The sequence below is a fragment of the Metopolophium dirhodum genome, chromosome 4 (assembly GCF_019925205.1).
Source record: "Metopolophium dirhodum isolate CAU chromosome 4, ASM1992520v1, whole genome shotgun sequence".
NCBI classification, from domain to species: domain Eukaryota; kingdom Metazoa; phylum Arthropoda; class Insecta; order Hemiptera; family Aphididae; genus Metopolophium; species Metopolophium dirhodum.
The window spans coordinates 6158532-6182814 of NC_083563.1; positions in this window are offsets into that span (position 1 = coordinate 6158532).

The following is a 24283-nucleotide window of genomic DNA, read 5'->3' on the forward strand; positions in this document are numbered from 1 at the left end:
TAAATTATATATACTTTACACGTTGATGGAATCACTTCGAATGATGTGGTTCCTACCCTAATCTAAAATCTTAAGCTGAGTCTTATGGTTTCAGACGCTTCAGACGTCTGATGTCCTTGGAGTTATATAATAATTGGATCGCCAATGAATTGACATAGCAAATTAGCCTCGTCTCGGGCTTGCGAGAAAACCTTTAGATTCGTCTGCTATGGTAGGCAACAACATATCACGATGAATTGCGTTGTTTCTTTCAAAACGGTAGGCTTCAGTGATTGCCCGAAGGCCAATGTTTTGACAGCGTTGTATTACATAAATGTTTGACTTACTGGCACAACCCCAGAGTTGAATGTCGTAAATCCAGATTTACAGTTTTATAATAGCTACAAATAGTAGACGTTTGTTTTCGATGGTTAACTCGGAGTGGGGTCCAATTAACCAATAAAGTTTTCGCATTTTTTCTTTAATCTAAATTTTTGATTGGAAACATCAAAATTAAAAATATGTGACGGGTGAAACGCGTCGCCATGCAATCGTGACTCTGCGACTCCTTTACCAATGCAGTGTTAGAAAAAATCTAAGTAACATAAACGGCACTTAAAAACTATTTTCGTCCCTGCCTAAATAAAACTTAAAACTAAAATTTAAAAAATTTTATTTGCTCGGAAATCCGTCTAACGCAAAATTCAAAACCAAGTAAAATATGTATGCAAATGGCCAGCAACAGGTATTGATAGCACCTAAGTTAGAAAAGAATGTATTTTGTCAACATCTAGATCACAGTTTAAATTTATGATTTAGTTCAATTTTATAAGGTCACAAGACGCTCCTTTTCATTTAAAATCTAAGTAATAAAAACGAAACATAAAAAAATATTTTCCATCTTTATCCTAGTTAAAATTAAAATGTTCAACATTTTAATTATACATAAGTACTGTTGAAACTTGCCGCTTTTTCAACCTACGTCGTTCTACCGGTCCGAACGCATAGGCCTTCCGGCGAATATCCGAGAGTCTTGACATGCCTCTCTCCACATTGCTGTTATCGCGTCGCACAGCACGTGGTCTCCAGCTAAGTCGCATGTGGCGACCATCTTTTGTCTTTCCATAAAAATCAAGGCTAGTGGACCTGTGACGTCCCGTGTCTGGAACTCTGGACCATCATCGCTGTTTGGTAACCGCGTGGTTAGCGTCCACGGCCCCGTTTAGTGTTGTGCTTTGGAGCACCATATAGTACGTTTATTGTTTGTGTCACACGTCTTCAGCGACCTGACTTGGCCTTTGCCGTCGAGCCTTCCACGTGGATTTGCCTACCGGTTTGCGTGCCCGTCTAGTTACCCAACGATGTCAGATCTCGTGTCGTTATAGCCACGTTCACATACATCGTGTGACACCACCTGCATCTTCCTCATTGTGAATTTATCATTATCTAATAAATAATATTATTCAAAATTACAAATATTACTTGGCAGATCTAGGATCTTATTTCCTCTTCGATATCCTGTTGTCAGTGACGACTGATTGACATTTATTATTATTTATTTATTTAAGTTTTGAATGGGCCAGGCTCAATTATAAAATTTAGTTAAAGCAACCATTGTGGAAAAAGAAATAGTGAATAAAACAAAAAAACAACGAAAAACAAAGAAATATAATGCTTAACAAATAATTTAAAGTAGATACTTATTATAGCTATGAATGTATAAGTATAAAATCATAATATATTTTAAATGAGTTAAAGCTTGGTGAGATGACTAAATCGATTTCATTGAAATCAGTGTTAGAGTGACATGGGCCTTTATTGTCATAAATTAACCGTAATATCCCAGATCGTCAGACTTGATATACCACTCCGTTCTTTATCTAATTACCAATGCATGACTCCTAACTTCTCTAACTAAAAGCTCTTGGACCTTGGTTAATGCATTACGTTGGTGATTAAAATTAATAATATTTATTTGTTAGCAATAAGTTTGATTTGAGTTTTTTGTCCTTATATGAAGTGAACATAATATATCCAATATGGTTATTCAAATTTAGAATGTGTAATAATGATTTCTTATAGTTAAAAACGTTCATAGAAACTTAAAATATTTCAGAATTTAAATCATAGCTTTCTATACACAATGTTATTTTCAAAATATTTACACTAATTATAAATAGATGTATAATGTATAACGTATATTATAATATATATTGGCATTTAAAATTTTGTGAAATCCATTACAGTGATCAATTCAATGATGAATACACTCGAATCCTACTATACAGCAGAGCTACTTCCTTGATTTATTTTTTAGGAAGTTAAAATGTATTTATCAAATTGAATGTGTTCTTATTTTTAATAATGTGGAGGGATCACGCTCCAAAAACAAATTGTTTTATGCTTTCATAATATTATGTTGAAGTGTTTATTTTTGGAAGTATTAAATTTTAATTTTAAGTTCCCGTGTAATATTTATGAATGACAGAGGTTGTGTTAAAATTGTTCGTGATATTATGTAGTATAAGTAATTCTGTTTTTTTTTTTATTTTCAGAGTACGAGTGGACGGAGTGCAATTTATTATTGCTTAGTCTAGGTCTATGAAAGGTACACCATTTTTAGAGAAGTGTTACTTGTTACTAAGTTGAATATTTCAGTTCATTGATCAAAATTTGTATTGCAATTTTGTACACTAGTACTAAATCCTATACTTTTATACACATTTTCGATAAAAAAATCGTCAAAAAAATTAAAATGCATGAGTCAAAAGTTGCATAAAATTAAATTCCGGAGGCAGATAATACTATGGTATCAATGTATAATAATATTTTAATATGATAGTCTGGTACTCTCGTGTCACGTTTTCGTTTGATCTTTTTGCTTTTTACCTATATAATATTATTCTAATTTATAATAGGTCGTTATTTGTTGCAATGCTCGCGCATGGATATAAAATTACAGTGTAAAATAATGTTGTATATAATATTACATACGCTTATAATACCTATATATTTTCATACCCCGAGGAGTCGATTCTTGTAGACTGGTCGCATTTATATTATTTTAAATACATATTATATTATCGTGTGTATTTAATATTTATTATAAAATTAGCTACCGGCTACGATCGGTCATTATCGTAAAAAAAAAAAAAAAACCGCGATTTCTGCGAATAGCTAGTGCACATTGCGTATGCACACAACTATGACGATGACAAAGATAATAACAATGTTCCTATGGTACGCGCTATGAGGATAAGTTTCCGGACACGCACGCGACCGACCTGTCAATCGCATGTCGGACTGCTCGTGGAAATATATCATGTATAATATTATATTATACAGGTAGACGACTATTATAATATAGGTAGGTACCCGCCAAGACGGGCGGCGGCGCATTCCTTGTCGGTCGTAACTAATTATTGTTATTTCGTCGTCGTTGGCCGCCTCCCATGTATACATATTATAACATAATGTACATATTATATTTTATATATATATATATATGTAACGTGTTATTACGCACATTGTGAGTGTGTGTATATATTATGGACTTATACACACACACACACACATATATATATATATATATAAGTGTATGTTAGTATATAATTATCGTCTTATGGCCTGTGGGTTTAAGGAGACGGCGGCGCAGTATAATAACGTTAAGTGACGTGGTAATTTTCATAATGACAGAGAGCACGTCGTGCTGCCGTGGGGGCTGAAGGGGCACGCGGAGAGACGGAGACATGAGCGACAGAGATAGAGTGTGTGTGAGAAGTGAGATAGGCAGAGAAAGGACTACGGCGAGGTGTAGTACGTGTCTCGTAATTATTGACGGCAGTGGCGACGGAACACGCAACCCGGTCATGATGCCAGCAGCTACTTGACTACGTGTAAATTATATTATAACCGCTTTAATAATTAGAAGACGACCCCTCGCCGTCGTATAATGATCGTCCAGCCGTATATAATAAAAAGTATAAAGTCGTCGCCACAGCGGGTGCGTGTAAGTGTGTGCAGGCGGCCGGTAGTTAACCCCAAACGAAAAACAATTTTTTTTTATATTTAGGTTTATTAATATTACATAAAGAAAGACATCATAAGTGGTGCGACTGTAGTTATTTCCTCGAGTACGAAATAGCTTGTTCAGTTCGAGTTCGCACCGACTATATATTATATTATACACTATATATTAATTTCTGCAATGTTTATTAATAAGATTCAATTTTCCAACGGTTAATGGCTGAGTAATCAAGTCTAAGTTTTGTACGTAATTTAAAATTTTATTTTCTCTTAATAAAGGAATTTTAATTTTATATAGTATAAAATGTGTATAGTAAAATAATATATGATGATAAACTTAATTGTAACATATTATATATTATAGTTTATAGTTTAATACACATAGTATTATACAAAGTTTAAATACACGTATAATATAAGGTACCTATAACATGGTAAAATACAAAAAAATAATAATAAATTAATAGGTAACGTATTTTTACATTATTAAGTACATGGCCGTGTTTATATTTTGTGATTCATAACTGATAAAGGGAAAACATTTTAATAAATAATAACACAATTGTTGAATAAAATATAATAAATAAAATTTAGATTGCAATTTGTATACCTATACCTCAAATAAATAAAAAGATCATCAATATTGCAAATTCAATTTTTACCATAGTTCTCACGTTGAATAACAATGATATTTAGATAAAAAATACATTGTATATCTGTATAAAAATTAAGTCACCCGGTGCCAATGTAATACTGTTCACAAAACTACGCTGTATGAGAATAATGTTGCTGTTCTGTAGAACCCACCAAATTTGATAATTTTTACCAAATATAGAGGGAATATATTCTACATGTCCCGCATTGAACTCCGTCTTTCTAATTTCTATATTATAATGTCTTCAAAAATAACCCAATTTGAAGGTTTTTTTACAAATTATATTACACCATTATTTGAAATAAAATAAAAAGTTCAATGCAACCTATAGAAAGTCAAATTCTTTCAGATAAAAAAAATAGTTATACAAATCGTACAATTCTACAAGGCCCGAGAATTATTCCCGTGAAGTCACTTTTTTCGATATAACACACCGTATCAACCCTTTCTAAATAGGTATCGGGCAGTATAGATTAGAGAAAAAGTATTATAATATTAAGGTGGCAAGTAAAATATAAAATATAAATTTTAAATTTAAAAATCGGCACCGGAGTACCAGACCCCTAAATGCCTCGATTATTTTACCTTTAAAGTTTTATTTCCTAACCCAGCTCAAATAATCGAAATTATCACGAAAGCACGTCGAAATCCATTTATCCATCTAGCCTGCTAAATCCATTATGTAGCGTTGTACTGAATTCTGTAGTTATCTAAACATGGCTAATATAATATTGTATTAATACAGAATACTATTTAACGTCTATATTTTGTAGTGCTGAAACACGTCCGTGGGATGGATCGTACACATTTACTATATTAGAAGGTATATTGGTTCTACTAAAATGAACTGAAACCATTACTGTATTTCAATATAATGGTAAGGGTTTTAAACCACATAACTGTTTTGCTTCGTAATATTTAGGTAAATGCAACATTATTCTGAAGTGACTTCCTATATATTGAAAATGAGCTAACTGTTTTCCATTTTATTACAAGTGTACTAAAACCACTTGCAACAATAACAAAACATTTTAATTGATTTGGGTTAATGTTTTTTTTTTCATTAAAGTATGTCGCGATTATTTTTAGTTGTTTTATACAGCTGATCAATGAGGCGAATAACAGACCCAATAAGTAAGCTATTATTTTTATTTTAAACCAAGTTTAAATCTATCCAAATGAAAATTAATTTTTTACTCATATTATGTTACAATATTATTTACGACCCACACAAAAACCGTATATCTTATGAGTTATGCCACGCACCTAATCGAATACCATTAATTTCGATTTTTTATAAGTTATTACATAATAAATTGAACATTGCATACTTTTATTTTGTTTAACTAGCATATAACCCATATAATGTAGTAATGCACTTACATATTATATGTATGTAACGTATTTAGTTTTTTTCGCTTAAAGAATAACAAAAAACAACATCATTAATCATTTTATTTTATGACTAATTTAAAATGCAAGCAATATCTTTTGCTTGTTTTGTATTTTTTAAATAAATTTAAATTACTACAACCAGTGGTGTAATTGGGTAAAAACTAGGATAAAATTATTTTTTTAACCAAAATCTAAACCATACGCGATAAGCTAATTGTTCGTTTTTACACCAGTCTTAAAAGTTAAAACTCATTTTATGACTTGGAAACAAATTCTAGAAACATATAATATGGTTAAAATATAATAAGTGGGTACCTACAAAAAATTTCACTAAAAAAAAGGTGCTATAACTTACTTAAAAAATAATGATGTGATGATAATCCTATATTCATAATTTATGAAATAATATTTATTTATTTAATTTACTATATTTTTATTCTTTCACAAAGATTATCCCCACTAAATAGGCTTGTGTAAGGTCCATATTTTAGGCTATTTTTATAACCCTCATTATAATGCAATAATGCAATACATATTATAAAATAGAAGAAACGAGAAAAAATGTTCTTTATTGAGGAAATCAATATTTTTATCTTATAAAATATGTATGTTAAATGCATTCATTCTTTATTTTAGAAGATTTAAATATTCTAACTGTCGGCATATCTGGGGGTTATGAAAAATGATACCATTGCCCCCTTGGCCCTTGTTCCCCTACATTTACGAAACTGACTATGACTTATCTGTTTTTAAGTTTAACTTACTACTGTTATCGAATATAGTTCGTGGATTTTTTTGTAGATTATAATGTTGAAAAACATATTTTTTTATAGATAGTATACAGGTCAGTAAGTTCAGAACTCAGTAAAGTAACGATGGAATGACGAACAAAATATAACTATCATACAAAACAATTTCAAGTTTAGATTACACGATGCTGTACTTGTCTACTGCAGGTTAGGTTATTGCAATATTGGCGGAAAAATAAAGTTTGAAAAATGTCAAAATCGGATGGAACCGGACACGAATTCACAGCGAAGGCTTGCCAGTGACTGGTGGTTCAGTACAGGTGGGTGCAGGGGAGTGTTGATACATTTTTAAAACGTTACATATAGCCATATACCTAGGTACATATTTAACATATTTTCGGTAACTATTTTGATATTTTTGAATTTCTTTAATATTTTCCAACTATATATTATAACGACGGATTGAATTCTATCGAGTTCCGGTGATACGATACGCAGGTACGATCTGAACAGCTTCCTAGCCGCGATGACCGTCTTCACGTGTATAATAATTACATCGATCAACTCGCGTCGAGACTGACACGTCGTCGTCGCCGCCGTCACCTCGAGCGTGTTCCACGCAGAAGACCAGTTTTCCAACCGTTGTGCAGGCGTACATAATAATATATAATATTATATATATATATATGCACGTAAAGTCGTATGGCAGTGCGGAAAGTGCATATTTTCACACTTATTTTTCAAATGACTGCAACCGGTGGAAATAAATCTTTGTAGATGATGACTGTCCCGGAGTCCGAAGCATAAATTATTTCACACACAGTATGTGTGTGTGCGTGTATAGCTGATAACCATAGGTCAGTAAGTATATTATTAAAAAATAAATAAATAAACAATAAACGAGTAGGTATCGGTTAAATGATTTGCATTGGCTGTTGATTTATTTTTGACTTGCCTTCTATGTTTGTGAATAACCGTTAAATTTGAGTTTGGTTGATGAAGCATGAGTGCGTGTACTCACTAGCGTACTGTATAGTTGTAAAAGATTCACGATAATCTGTTGAATGCACACAGATGCCGGAATATTACAATCAATATGAACTGTAAGAATCTAAAACAATAATAAATTAAACATATGAATATAGGTATGATTAAATTAGTCAATACAAATTCCCATGCATAATATAACTTGATAAAATCTAAAATATACTTATGATGATGTAGGATTAACTTTTCTCTTTTTTGACTCGACTTATGCACTTGCACCTCGTTTATCGGGGCGGCTCGCGGGACTCCGCGTTTTTGTTGACCAGCCCCGATCATATTTTTATATACGCCTTCGATCTTGAATTATACACACACGCACACTGTAATAATATAGTGTACCTACACAGATACATCTTGTTACAATACTATTTCATGATAATATACACGGAACGGAACTGTTTAATATTTTTATTTAATAATACTGTTACGTCCATGAAACGTGTATTATAATCGGTGTATGGTACACCGTTACCTACGCTTATATAATATACTACCTGTTTCCCTCTATGTGTGTATAAACATGATATTATTATTTATCGGTGTTGTAGGCATGTTCCAGATGATTCGATAAATATTTTAATTTTGGGTCAGCAGTGAAGGATTTAATCGAGTTATAATAATGTTGAACAACTCGAGTGCCAGATGGTTCGATAATAACATGTCGACCGTGTTACGATGATAATCGTTATTCTTTTTTTTTAATTAAAAGAACAATGCTTGTAGGTTATTATTATTATTATTATTATTATTTACGTTATTTTTATGTATACATATAAGAAACAAAAAAAACACAACACATGGTAATAATATTAAATTGGTTCCACGGTATAATATATATACCGTTAATGTGAAAGTTAAGAATTAATTCACTTGAGAACAAACTAGAAATATTACGACTAATTTAGTATAGCGCAAATGTTAGCTCATGCTTTTACTATTTTTCTTAAATTCAAAGTTTTCAAACTGTATTATGTACATAATATCTTGATATCCTCAAACTAAGTTTTGACGTTTAAATAATAATTAATTTTAAAATGTAAAAAGTGTTGAACTTGAGTTATTAATGAAAGCATTTTCACTTACATCACGACTGTTAAATTTCTTGTTCTAAGTTTTAAATATTAACGTTCTGAACATTCATTTGCGTTGTGTTTCTAAGTTTAGTAGAATTCTGAGAATTTATGAAAGAAGAATTATTAACACCGAGGAAGACAAATCATTCTGCTTATTCGTCGTTCTGAAGAGTTTTATATTATAATAAAGCTTTTTCATTTTTGATCCATTATGTATCTTTCTTTATTTATGATTAAGATAATTTATGCATAAATTGTCTTAACCACAAATAAATAAAGGCTATAACAATCTTTAGTACACTGACTACACTGCAGCAGAATTCTCGTTGACCTAACCTTGATCTTTTCCCACGACGACGAAGGGAGTGAAAATTATTTTCCGTTGATTTCTGTTTGAAAACGACTAGACAAGCTTGCTACTACGGAACTCGACAAAGTTCAATGCATTCGAATACAACGAAAAATTCGTATGATATATAACATTATTATTATCTCATTATATGACTATTGTGTCCAAATGACTGATATAGTAGTATTGTGATAGCTCACCCACCGCGGTGGGTGCAAATATGGTGCCGAGTGAGGTCCACACTTCGACCGTATCCTCTCAGAGACGCGCAGTGGGTGAGTATTGGTCGACGATTAAGACGCATGCGTGCACCAGCGACGGGACATCATAGTCTCTCTCGGGGCGTCTTACGCGTTATATTATGGCACTATCTTCGCCGGTCGTGTATCCGATAGAGGTAGTCGGCGGCGGCGGTGGCAGTGGCGGCCGAGAGACGACAGTGAATTATTATTGCGCCGGCGTACGCGCGCACAGATCACAGCCGCAGCAGCCTCAGCCCCGAAGACCGGTAGCCGGCGACCTGTCGGACGATAAAATTTACCACCGGCCCGGTTGGCGGCCACCGCAGTACACACGTAGGTATATAATATGTATGAGGACATAGCTAGCCCGACGAGGACAGTATATATAATATGCAGAAGAAATATACTCGTACGAAATAAATCTGTCGGCAGACCGGCGAACGGGGTAGGTACGTATATACGACAGATATAGTATGGTCGAGGTGGGGGGGGGGGGGGGTAGGCGTGTGTGATGTATACGATATTGTATGCGTATAGTGCGGGACGTCGCGTACGCGTATATATTAAGTAGTCGGGAGAAGAAAAAAAAACTTTGTTCTTTTTTTTAAAACAAGTACCGTGTAACCGGTGGCGGTTTCGGATCACAAAGGACACATCTCCGGTTCCTTATAATATACAATAATAATATAACATCGCGGCGTATACCTATACCTACACTACGCGTCTTCTCCTCCGTTCGCTTTTTTTTTCTCCGTCATTTCGCGTAAGAACCCGGTCTTCAAAGAGTCTTGCACCGGTCTGGGAAGCGGTTTACGCGTGCTTATAATATAATATATATATATATATATACGTATAGAGGTATATATCTAATACGTAGGTGGGATATAATAATATTGTCGTACTGTTACTCTTTTTATTTATTTATTTATTTTTTTTTTTTATCGTTTGGTTTATTTTTTCTCGTATTATGCACTATAGTTATAGTTATAGTTATATAGTTATTTAGGGTCGCCCGGGCAAGGTTTTTTTTCCCCTCTCGTGTTTTTCGTCCTCCGTTTACCCTCTCCGCGACCACGCGATATTGTACTCAATATGCTATATTGTGCGGAACAGCGTGCCGAGCGTTTCGTATAGTATATGGAGATCCGGACCGGTCTCGTCCCGCCGTCGTCCCCGCAACGCGCGCGCGGGTGTTGGCTCGCGCGTCGTCCGCCCGTCCGTCCCGTGCGCGCTCCGGTCAATTATTATTCGTTCACGCCGCGCCGCCGTGGATTATTTTCGATTTTTTCAGCGCAGATTTATGGTGACGTTTCACCGGCCGTGTGCGCGCATACTGCGACCGGGCGGTGCGGGCGTCGAGGGGGGGGGTCAGCTCCGGAGGTTTTATTGCCCGCCGGCCGCCGACGGAATGTTTTTTTTATGCCGCCGCCGACGCGTACCCTGTATGCGAAAACCCCATTGTTGTACATTGTGCGCCGCGGACACGATTTACGGGTTTCGCAGTGTCGTGTCGAACAAAACAAAATAATAATATTAACGTAATACGTTATGATGATCGTGTGACGACCGGGGTTTCGGCCGAACGGATAAAATAATATATTATGAGCGAAAATTATTTAAAGGGCTACCGTTTGACCGCCGCCGCCGATCGGTCAATGTCGTCGGGCTGTCGGACAGTAACTCGTCGTCTCGTCGTCGCCGTCCGGTATTGTGGACTGTGGTGCGGCACTCCTCCACCACCCCCTCGTGCCCCACAGACCGAGCTGTGACGGACGATGTGGTTTGGTTTCGGATTATCTGGTTTACCGGTCGGATGACTGAAGTAGGTATTATCGTACACATGCTCATATAACAGCTATACCTACCAATAATGAAAAACAAAATAGTTTTTATTTATTACGTTTTACTTTACGAGGTGGTCAGTTCGACGCACGGATAAAAGGCATAAAATACAAAACCTAACAATATAGTTTGCTATTTTATTTTATTACAATGTTACTTCGCTGCAGCTGCACTGTTCTGTTTTATTAGTGCGATTGCATCACGTTCTCACTTTCTGAGTACCATATATTATTATGTTTTGTTTGCCCCGCTTTGGTGCCCAAGGTATAACTCACCTATTGTTGAGAAACGTAGGTATACACGGTTATGAATTATGTCTTATGACTTTACTCAGTCTTCGAGTATGTTAGACAAGGTACCAGCTATATCGGTGGATTTTCTATGTACATACATTAAAGGTTTATCTCTGTATTGTGTTGTTCGAATCAAGGATTTCTTTGCGTTCTTTCGTTATCCTACCGACTTTGATTGATTCAGGTTGAAATGGTTGAATCATTCAACCGTTTGCGGTTGTAGGTATACTTGGCAGTTGACTTCAATGTTAGTACCTACAATGTTTTCATACTGTGACGTAACACAAGCCATTTAGGTTCATTACGATATCTTTGTAACTTTTAGGTAAGTACTAATCTTAGATGTCATCAGTGCAGCTACCTATAAATGAATATGGCTCAGTGGTGTTTCATCGCCTTAATTTCTATGTAAATATAAACTACCTACTTTTACCGTGTCGAGTAAATATTTTTAAGATAAGTGAATTACTCTCTAGTAGCTTAGTTCCTATAGGTCTCAGCAATCCCACGAATATACTATTATAAACAAGTATTTTATTTAATGTATTGTGTTGACTGTGGTACATAAACTAATAAAATGCGCTGTGCAGCCGTGCAGACATAATATTTTTGCTTAACCTCGTGTGATAGTTAGGTAAGGGAATATGATTGTTATATTAATTTGTCTCGTTGACCCTATAGAAATGGCCACTAGATCACAGAAAACCTTTATAAATCTAACTTCCTATAAATCTTCTATATTATATTAATAATTTATCATAATTTCCTATTGGTATGACTATACTTTGTAGTTTATAAACACGGTGTTTATTAATAATTGCTTTAGACGTTTTATAAAAATATTGTTATACATTATATCCATTGTTATTTTGTTGTAGAAATTAATATATATAGTGGAAAAGTAAGGAAAAAATAAATTTAAAATAAAAAATAAATTAAGTTTTAAGTGCGCTGTTATGGTACAAAAATTAATAATAATAATACCAGATACATATACCTTATTCATTAAAAAATTAATAATAATAGATAGTTATTATAAAATGTATAGTAGGTACCTATAGTTTAATAGTTGGTATATTACATAATTTTGCGTGTGATCTATTAAATAAAGGTTCCATTAAATTATAAACTATTTCTTGTAGAAATATAATAGTAACCATAACGTATTATTAAGATGATGTTGAGAATGGTTTTTACTATAATGGTTAAAAATAATGAAACATTAAATTCTATTAGTAAGGTTATTATTTTAACCGATTATAAGTATTCTTTATAATCGTTATTTTGGATTCTGAACATAGCGTAAATAGCAATTAGTGTATGGGTTTTACAATGATGGTTTTTTAGTTTGGTATATCATCGTCATTTATTGGATCGGTACATTTTCAACCTTTAACTTTGAGAATGGTTTCTGGTAAATTAGAAGATACTCTGGTGTTAAAACTTAAAATTATAGAGTTCACAATACTCTTAATAATAATAGTGGAAAAAAATAGGATAACAGAAATTTCTATACAAAACAATTTTGTTTTTTTTGTTGTTATCAGAAAAAAATATTTATTGGGACTTTAATTTTCACCAAATATTTATATATTAGCATTTTCTATGACTTAGTATTTTGACTCGTTTTGGACTATTATAATTTATTAAATGAAACAATTTTAAATAATAATTGCGAATTTTTTTAACCACAAATTAGTTCAGCCTTATTATTACCAACTACGATATAAATTATAACTATATAATAAAATATTCTTAATTTAGTAACGTAGGAGCGTCGAATGTCAGCAACCATCATTATTAATTATTATTTATTATTGTCGGCCCGGATATAGCAGTCACTTTTATTTGCAATTTTGCATGATCAACAGATTACAAATATTATTATATTTTTCTATACCTATTGATTAGTACCTACTTTGTGCTAAACATTTTAAATAATATTATTTCTTATAATATGTGAACGATAATAATTATAAAATTCAAAACACATTAAAATAATAGGCACTTATGTATATTATTGTATGATATTACGTTATAACATGATTATATTATTATATTAAATTAAAATATATATATATATATACATCATACAGGTGTAAATTTTATAATTTTAGTACTCCCCTTATATTGTATAACTAAATAATATGAATTCATCAAGTATAATTAATTCATAGGGATAATATATTTGTAACCAGTCTATTAAGTGTTATTTAAGGTCGTCAAGAATTTATAGGTTAAATAACAGACTGGTTTTTTATGTTTTGACCAGCCCACATCATTGATTATCAACCGAAACTCATTAATATCAATATATAACCGCTTAATAATAACTACTAAATTCGATGTTGTGAAAATTTAGGTATAGTTACTCTTGTATATGATTATCGTATAATATTATATCCATTAGGTAACAGTTAACATTAAATTCAACTATTTATAATATATTAATATTATTAAGGAAGTTCTTAATTACCTACTCAAATAATACCTTATAAAAATTATATTTTTAAAAAGCTACCATAACCAAATATGCAAATAAAGTAAAAAGAATGATTAATATGTTTTTAAATTATTAAAGTGTACGCTAATTTATACGCTAAATGTCCAATATTCATATTTAACTAAAATTGCCATAGATAAAATTTGTTTTCAGGACAAAATGATACAGGCACATTGCAGGCTACAAAATATTTCACAATATAACATCCCAGACAGCAATTTTTTTAATAATAATATTATTATAACATTGTAATAACGAATAATATTAGTATAACGTTATTATGTAATACTATTATAATATTATCATTACAAAATGCTGTCTGGGATATAGCTCAATTTTAGAGCAAAAAATAATTTTATACTATAGCTATGTGTTAAAAATTTACATTTCACTTAATACCTAATTAATAAACATCAGATAATTTATAGTAATATCAACTATCCATATTAAAATAATATTCGTTGTTAATTTATTATGAACTTTTAATGATGTTAGATGTTTGACATTTGAATGGATTAATGCAATGTAATTAATAACAAAATTTAAACACGGTTGTTACATATTGTCGATGGAGAATTATAATAATACCTAATAGTAATATTAATAATCGTAACTTTATGAAGGCAAACAAAAAAGTTGTAATTAGAGAAGGCAAGAATACTTAGTGTACAAGTATTTCAGTCTACACACAATAAAGATATATATATTTGTATTTATATATACCTACATCAATGTATAATTTATTATTTAATGTATAGGTACATATTATTATTACTTATACAGTTATTATTATACATATATGTCAAATGTAGGATATACTATTTAATGCGTCTAAAACCACAGAGATAATAGTATCCTTTTTGCAATGAATTATTAACAAGACAGTTATTACAATTTTGAAAATAATAAGCGGTATCCGCAAGAACGAAATGTGACCAGTCATTATAGGTTTTATAGAACTTATTTTTAATTTATCTTATTAGTGTGTCGAAGGCCAGAGCTATAGTGTAGCTTGCTGATTTAACCATTTCCTTAGTATACCAAAACTTAACGTCTATACATCGTAGTGGGAATTCGACTCGTTGAGTACGACATAAAAATTGAATACATTTAAAAATTAAAATAGACTGAAACATTATATCCCAGCGACCAATTACGATTATATTTATCGATATCTGGTGTCACAATTTATAAACCAATTATATCTATTAATATTGTGGACAGTGTAGTGTTGTTTAAAAAAAACATGGAAATATGTATTATAATTTGTTGAATAAATTACTAAAGATTACGTATGAAATGATTAGTATACATATATATTTCATACCAACTATGCGCGAAGACCAAATGTCACACTCATTTCCAATTGCATATTTTTTTAGATAATTATTTAGGTTCGATACCACGGGAAAAAAAAAGATAATTATTTAGGTATATTTTAAACTAATTATGATTATTAAACTTTTATAAGATAATTTTGTATTCATTAGTTATTACTTATTACACTATATTCGAGTTATTTGGTATTCAAATATAATTTTTACTATCCCATTGTCAAGAATTGTTTTACAAAAGTACGTCATACTAATAATTTGTTTTGTGTTGTCTCCATCTTACTAACGAATAGTATGGACAATTTTACTTGGTAATTTTTAATAGTAGAGTGGATTGTTAGTAGTTGACCTAACCTAACCTAACCTATTTTAAAATGTAAAGGTCACTAAAGGACTAATAATATGAATCAGTTCTGGCTTTTCTAGGATTCCAATATCCACATTATAATTTAATAAAACTTTCATCAATAAGATGTCTTCAGGTTTTTCTTAACCATAGCAGTATTTTAATTTTAATATAGATTTTAATACTATAGGTAATTTAGCCTATAGAGTATAGATAAGTTATTTGTTTTAACAATTTATTATAAAAAAGGTGGGCAAGTGGATCACTTTAATAGATAATTTCAAATTTGAATTCAATGATATGATAGGTATCATTGTATACGAAAAACGGTTCTGAGCAAATAGAAGACTGTGTCAGCCCATGATATTATAGCTATATTAATATTATAATATAATATAGGTAGGTAGGTACTATATTATTATTTTATGATATTATTATGAATAAAGTAATTTACCTATTTACGTGAAACCTTGTTTTCAATTTTCATTTCTTAGCTATAAAAGTTGAACAAACCATACATTTTTAACTACAAAATCATTTTAAATTTCAATTTTGATAAATATTTTATCAAAAATCGAACTTTAAATGCTTATAAAAAAATATTGTGCCTATGTATTTTAATATTTTTTAACTGCTATTGTAACAATATACCAGGAGCCTTGTATTATATTTTCATACTATTTGACCCAACAAATAAAATTTTATTGACATTTACAGAAAAAAAAAACTAAAAAATTGAAAATTGAAAATGTCCGTAAACCGATCAAAACGAGTCAAAATATTTTGATCATTTTATCAAGTATAGGACTTAATAAAAATTAAAAATAAACATATGATATACATTTAAAGTATCTATACACCCTAAAGTTATTCGTTTGTAAAATGTCGAACTTCAAACGTTCATAAAATTTAATTTGACTTTTCCCTAAACATTTTTTTTTTTTAAAGTTAGACAAACCTATGAGGAATCTTGTACTAAATTTTCAAATCTTAGATTTAAAAAGAAAAATATTTATGCATTTCTAACTCAATAGTATATTGTATGGCAAGGGTGGGAGGTGAACTATTTCAGTCAAGAGTAACGTGTGTGGCACGAGCCGCAGGCAAGGGCTGCATTTCGCCCAAGACTAAAATTGCCTTCCCGCACGAGCCACACACACTATTTTTTGTCACGCCTCTGTGTTCATTGATCACGGAAAAGGTATTGTACGGATCTATACAACAACCAGACTATTCTACGAAAACAAGTTCATGAAAGAAAAATGCTAGGAGGTTATAATAATATGAATGTAAGATGTAATCAAAAGCTTATGTTTTGTAAGGACCGTGGTATAGATTTCAGTGTCTGGTTGTGCAGGGGATATGCGTGATTTTACGCATTTTGTCAAAATTTGAACTTTAAATATTTATAAAAAAAAATTGTATTTAGAATATTTTTGACACACCTGCATCGAAAGTTCAGTTTGCGATGACGGTTGAAGCGTTTTAAAGCGACCTTCTTTCGTCCGGTGGTCGGTTAAGTGGGAATCTCTATAGTGCCGGGTGGAAATCTCCAAAAGTGGTATTTTTTACAACACTGCTAAACAGTTACTTATATTATAAAAATTACAAATGAGGTATCCCAATACTATCTAATCAATTTCAGAACTCAAAATTACAGACAACGGGTTGATCGCTAGGGTATACACAAATATAATACTATAAAAACTTAACTATAGGTATTATAACTTATAGGATATTGTGCATTATTACAAATATTTATGCGCGATTTGGGTGATTGGATTATGTTTAGGTTGTGTTAAGTTCCTTCAAAAGTTTCCGAACCTATTAAAACTTTCAAAATACGTTTGCCGTAAGTATTTGTATATATACGTATATAATACGTCCAGACTTTCGAACAAGTTTTATTTATAAAATGCTCCTATGAACTTATACAGTTATTACTTATATTAGTTATACGTACACCAGTTATACCTACATTCAGAGATGGAATTATTTAAAAATTCTTTATATTTTTTTTCATAATCATAGATTAAAAATCCGCGAGTGTAGTGCTCAATCCACAGTCATACAGTCTTCACTCTATACGGATGCTGATATTCTTCGATGAGAATCTGCAGAAAATATATTGTGCGCGATTTTCGTCGAGATAAAAACTTAACCGCCGCCGCTGTTTCCACAACCTACCCATTTCCACGCGACGATTCGGTGCGATTCGCTATCGCTCTATTCGCCCATAATCCACGACTATAATAATAATATATATACCTGTGCGGGTAGCATATGCTCGGGCGCAAAATCCGAAGGTTTTTTTTATTTGAACCGATAACACACGACGGAGACGTCGTAATCGTTATAATATTATTGCTGTGCGAATACTACTATTATGCGGCTGTTGTGGCAGTACGGCTTTCGAATCCGAAATCTGTGTCACCGGCGGCGACGTGCCTTTCATCGGACAGAGTTTCACCGCTACTGGATAATATTTTAGAGGACCCGACGCAGCGGCGGCGGTGGCGGTTGAATTCGCATTGTCTTTGCGGATTCGCAGCGATCCGATCTCCTGCTGCAGATAAGTGCAACAACGCAGGCGTGTATTGTATATATACATCACATTATATTATATTATATTATGCACGTTTGTCTCCTTTATAACAACATATTATTACTATACTGTGGTCGCGCGGCTCGCGTATTTTGTGTATTTGGCCCACCGAAACGTCCATAGGTATTATTATTTCAGTTTTTTTTTTCTAGAAGTTTTAGTCTCCCCACCGACCCCCCCCCCCCCCCCCGAATCCGGTTTCTCGTTCGGGATTGGGGCCTGTATATTATTATCATTGTAAATACGACGTGAATACCCTCCGTTGCACGCGTTACACATCATTATGGAACTCGGACGGACAAGTGGGAATGTTCGCGTATATTTTACTTATTTTTTAAATTTTTTTTCAATATTATAATACTCACGTGAATGTGCGCCGTCTATACGTTCTCGAATTCGTTATTGGCTTATAATATGCGTATATATAGGTACGCCGATATCTACCAAATAATAAACGTTGTGGTTTTTTTACACACAACAATTTATGCAACAATTTGTATTATTGTCTGCCGTATTTATAATAATTTAGGTACCTAACCAACGCCTCTCACGTAGACGTGCCTATACCACGAGAGTTCACTTTACTGCTTGTTAACACGATACACGTATAGGTATAATGAGTAACACAAGTATATTATAATATTTATACCTATAGGTATGTGTTTCAATATAATATATATTATTAGAGATTATGATGGGTATAAAACGCAGAAAAAATGATTGCATTCGATTTCGAGTGTTAACATATCAAACGTGTTTACCACGCGATATAAAATATGATATAGCCAAGCCGATAACGCATAACTAGCTGGGTAGGTAAATCCCAATAAGTAATAATTGCCTTTCGACTTGCGAAATTGATGGTCCTGTAATACTAAATTATACGCTAACCTAGGTATATTATATAAATACCTTATTATTGGTATTAACGGCTCCGACACGTTTTACGTTTTAATTTTCAAAATTTAATCAAGTTTGAATTGCTCAATCTAAAGATGTTTAAGTGCTAATAAGCACGGGTAGACATAATAGTGTTTATTTTGAATCTTGATGGTGATCTTCAAAAACTAATCAACAGCATTCAACGAGTAAAATAAGATATCTTTCAGTCTTCCGTTGCATAAGCTTTTGACATTTTAAACGATAAAATATAGTAACACTATAGTCGTAAATCTCAATGAAAAATAAATAATTTTTTTAATTTAAACTATCTTCGATTAATTACTAATTTTTATAGTTTATTGAAACATAATATTGTTGGTTAAATTCTAATATATCTATTATCTACTATAATATACGTACATATGTATAATAATATATTATACATATTATTAATTATAACTTAAGCACAGATAGGCTATTAAGTTAATCACAATTAAAATATTTAACTTTTCAATGTAATTGTAATGAACATTGGATTTAAAAATTTATTTCATTTACTCATTATAATATGTTTTGTGTATTAATAAAATCCCGATTGAAACCTGTTATTATATTTTAATTAGGTTGTGAAGGCACCTAGGTACTTACTATAATGTCTATAATATGACTTTATAATTTATATTATGTATAAATATATCAAATATAATATAATGATAAATGATCTAAGATTTAACAAATGATTAACTATAATTGAAACATTGTATTTCAAAATAACAACTATCGTATAGAGTATAGACAGTAACCATTAACTTATATTTTTATGAGATTTTAATGTTTTATTTATTTAGTATTTTTTTTTGTTTTTTTTTTTTTAAAAGCCAAATTATTTTTTTATATTACAAAAAACTAGACCGTAATTGCTTAGAATAAAAATCTTCATGACCGGAAACCTGAAACCAGTGAGCAATCACCTTGAAATTGCTCAATGTCGTCTGTTTGAAATTAAATTCATTAAAATGATTATGATCAATGCGCTGTCTACAGTTCTACGTAGTGTGTAAATGAGTACCTAGATGTACTACGATTATGGGTTGGTGATAATTAAATGCAGATGCTTTAATTATATGGTAGCTACTAGCTGTACTGTAGTATACTATTTCATTTTTTTTTACTATTTATATGATTACAACTACAGTATTAAAAAAACTATACTAATAAGAATAATAACAGAGGATGATCAGACTTACGGAACGGCACTGAATTCGTTTCGTCACGGAACAAATGCGATGTTTCAACGTCAATTCCTAATGGTAAAACTATATAGACTGAACGTGGTGAGTGGCAGTTGAGATACCTACCTATCCTATTCGATTAAATACAATACAAAAATGTATATATACATATATATTAAAATATATATTATAAATAATGAAATACAATAATAATTATAACTATTAACTTTCAAGTATAGAAAGAATATTAAATGAGTAAAAAAACTTTAACGAAATGCTGTTTTTTCTTTTTATAAAATAAAATCTTTTTATTTAATATAGTTTGTGTAATCCGATATTCCGATACACACAACATAATATTATACCCATAATGCTGTCAAAGATGCTGATGTTGGAATGTATAGGCATTTATAATTTCTATAAAATACTGGTTGGTATATACTATAACCCTATAGTGATGATGTGTAATCAATCATCTTGCACTCATCTAAAACCACACACTAAAAACGAATGATGAAGAAAAATAATTATTAAATCGATAAATGTAATTTATAACATAGCATTAACAGTCGGTATCTACTATCTTATCTAACCATATCTATAAAAACAAAAGCTAGAAATAAAACCACTGTGTGGTTCCCATAACAATACTCAATTAAAAAAGGAAGACATTTCAAACCATTACGATATACCGACGATTCGTCGAGGCATTCATTTATTGCATGGATGGCAATACATAAATAGAAATAATAGATAATAATGTGTCAAAAAATATTTATAAGTGTCTATATTACTAATGTTTAATGTCCTTAAATTTCTTATGATTTTTTTTTTAGATCCTGAGTGGAACAATGAATGTATTGATTTTACAATGATGTGTGTTTTTTTTTTAATTTTTGTGTCTGTATACACGACGAGTAGTCGAAATAATGCTTCGATTTTCAACTTCAGTATCTTGTTTGATGGAAAAGTGAATATTGTTGGTGCATTGGGAAGGTCAAAATTTAAAATTCCTAGTAATTTTCAAAAGCGTCGTGAAAAACAAAAGAAAAATTAAGGAAAAACGATAATTTTTACGTTTTTGGTGTAACTTTAAAACAAATTACCGTAAATACATGAAATTTTCGCTGGTTGTTTATATTTGCGTTTTCTATTCACGATAAAATTTTCAAAATATTTTGATTTGTTTTGAACTGTTAAGGAACATTTTCTATTTCCAATTTTATTAGTTTTTTTTCCATGGGTATCAATAAAACTTTATTTTTTGAGTAAAAATACTTGAAAATTTAATACAAGGCTCCTACTATATTGTTACAATGACATTAGAAAAATATTAATTATTTTAAGTTAAGAATTCATAAAAATTTTTCTTTTTAAATCTAAGATACAAGATTCCTTATAAGTTTGTCTACTTTTTAAAAAAAAATGTCTATAACAAAATCAAACTAAATTTTTATGAGCATTTGAAGCTCATATTTTTAAACCATTGGATATTCACTCGATTTCTCATGTAGCGGTTTTGTTATTTTATTGTTATTCTATTGTTATTCTATTGTTATTCAAAAACGAATAACCGTAGACTCTGTAAATTTAATTAATATGTTTATTTTATCAATTCCTATACTTGATAAAATTTTCAAAATATTTTGACTTGTTTTGAGCTGTTTACGGACAATTTCAAATTTCAATTTTTTTAGTTTTTTTTTTCTATAAATATTAATAAATTTTATTTGTTGGGAAAAAAAGGGTGAAAATTAAATACAAGGCACCTGTTGTTACAATAGCAGTTGAAAAATATTAAAAATACATGGGCACAAATTTTTTTTATAAGCATTTAAAGTATGAATTTTGACAAAATTTATCAAATTTAAAATGTCATAATTATTTTGTAGTCAAAAATGTATAAAATGTTATAGCTGTAGGATTAAAATTTTAAAACAAAGTTCCACGTAAATAGGTTATATAAATTACTTTATTCACAATAATATCATCAAATATACTTAGTAATAACATATAGGCTGACTGACCGTTTTCGCTCAGAATCGTTTTTCTTATACAATGATATTATATCATTGAATTCAAATTTAACACCATCCATTACAGCGACCGACTTTTAACTTACTGTACATCAGAGTGACATCCACTTACCCACCTTTTTTAGGTTTAAGGCTTTGACGACTAAGGTCCATTAGTCTGTAGATTGGTAGGGAGGTTGGTACAGTAGGGTTGAGACGGTTGGTACTGTCGGTTAGGAGCACTTGCAGTATGTGTGGCAAGGTTTTTGCGCACTACGATCACGGGTGGTTACCCATCCGAGAACTAATTTTTCTTGTGATTTATAATCAACGTGATACACGATACATCTATAGCTATGATGGAGTCAAATTTTGTTATTATTTATTTTATATTATTATATTTTTTTTATCTATTTCATAAAATAATACTGACAAGTTAAAATTTTATAATAAAAAAATTAACCAACTTATAAATTATAAGTATTAAATACCTAATATATTATTTATTTTTATTTAAGGCTTCAAATACAAGGTTTTTTAGCTTACAATTGTTTACATAATTTGATGACTTTCAATTTTTAAAATTTTTTTTTTAAGATTTACTTAATAATTATGATTGTTGATTGTATCAAGGAGTTGTGGAATATATTATTTTAAAGACAGACAATAGGAAGATAAAAATAATATGTTATGCAGATCTAACCTATGTCTTATTATTTTATTATAATTACTTGTAATAAAAATATCAAGGATAATAATTCAATTTTAGATTCTGAGCGGAGAGATGAATGTATTGATTTACAATGATGTATGTTTTTTTATTTTTTTTTATTTGTGTCTATGTACACGATACGTAGTTGACATGGTGCTTGGATTTTCAACTTCAGTATCTTGTTCTTAAAATGATTATGTATGTTAGTGGTGCTATATTATGAATCGAATTATGCAGTGTAACAAAAACAAACTGCTATACGGCAATAATAATAATAATATAATAAACTACGAAAAATGAATGAGAGGTACGTGGGTGTTATTATGCATCATGAAGTGTGCTGTACACAATAAGATTTATAAAAAGATAGAGGAAGTTCGGTAGTGAAATCTGAATAAACAACGACCTTTGAAAGGGACAGGACATGTATTCATGCATGCAAGATGACACCGTGACACAATAATAATTTCAGCCTTGCAGTAACACTGAGTTTTCATTAAACTACGTGACGTTTTATTTTATGGTGGTAAATATTGTACGGACGCCGGTAGAATATTATAATAACGTCTTATATTTACACGCAAACACTGTTCCCCGAACGAATCGCAAAGCAAATACAGTCAAAACCACAATAAATTAGAACTAGTTTTCAACGTGTATGTTCAAAAATGGTTTTTAAAAAAAAAAATAAATAAAAAGTAACAAACAGCTGAATTAGCAACGTTTTGCCGGTTATGTGTACACAGCCAATACAAATAACGTAGAGCAAAGTGAAAAAATAAAAACGACAACCAACTCTGCAGCCGCACATCTCTCTGCATTAGGTCTGAAGTATACGCCTTCAAATTGGAATAGAAGATTGTATAGGTTTTTTTGTTTGCCTGTAACAGAAACAAAATACCAGCTACCTCGTGTAAGCGTGTGTGCATAATTCGAATATTCGATGGAAAAAAAATGCAATATAACAATAATCATAGTCATAAAGCAATCCCAATAGTAGTCGA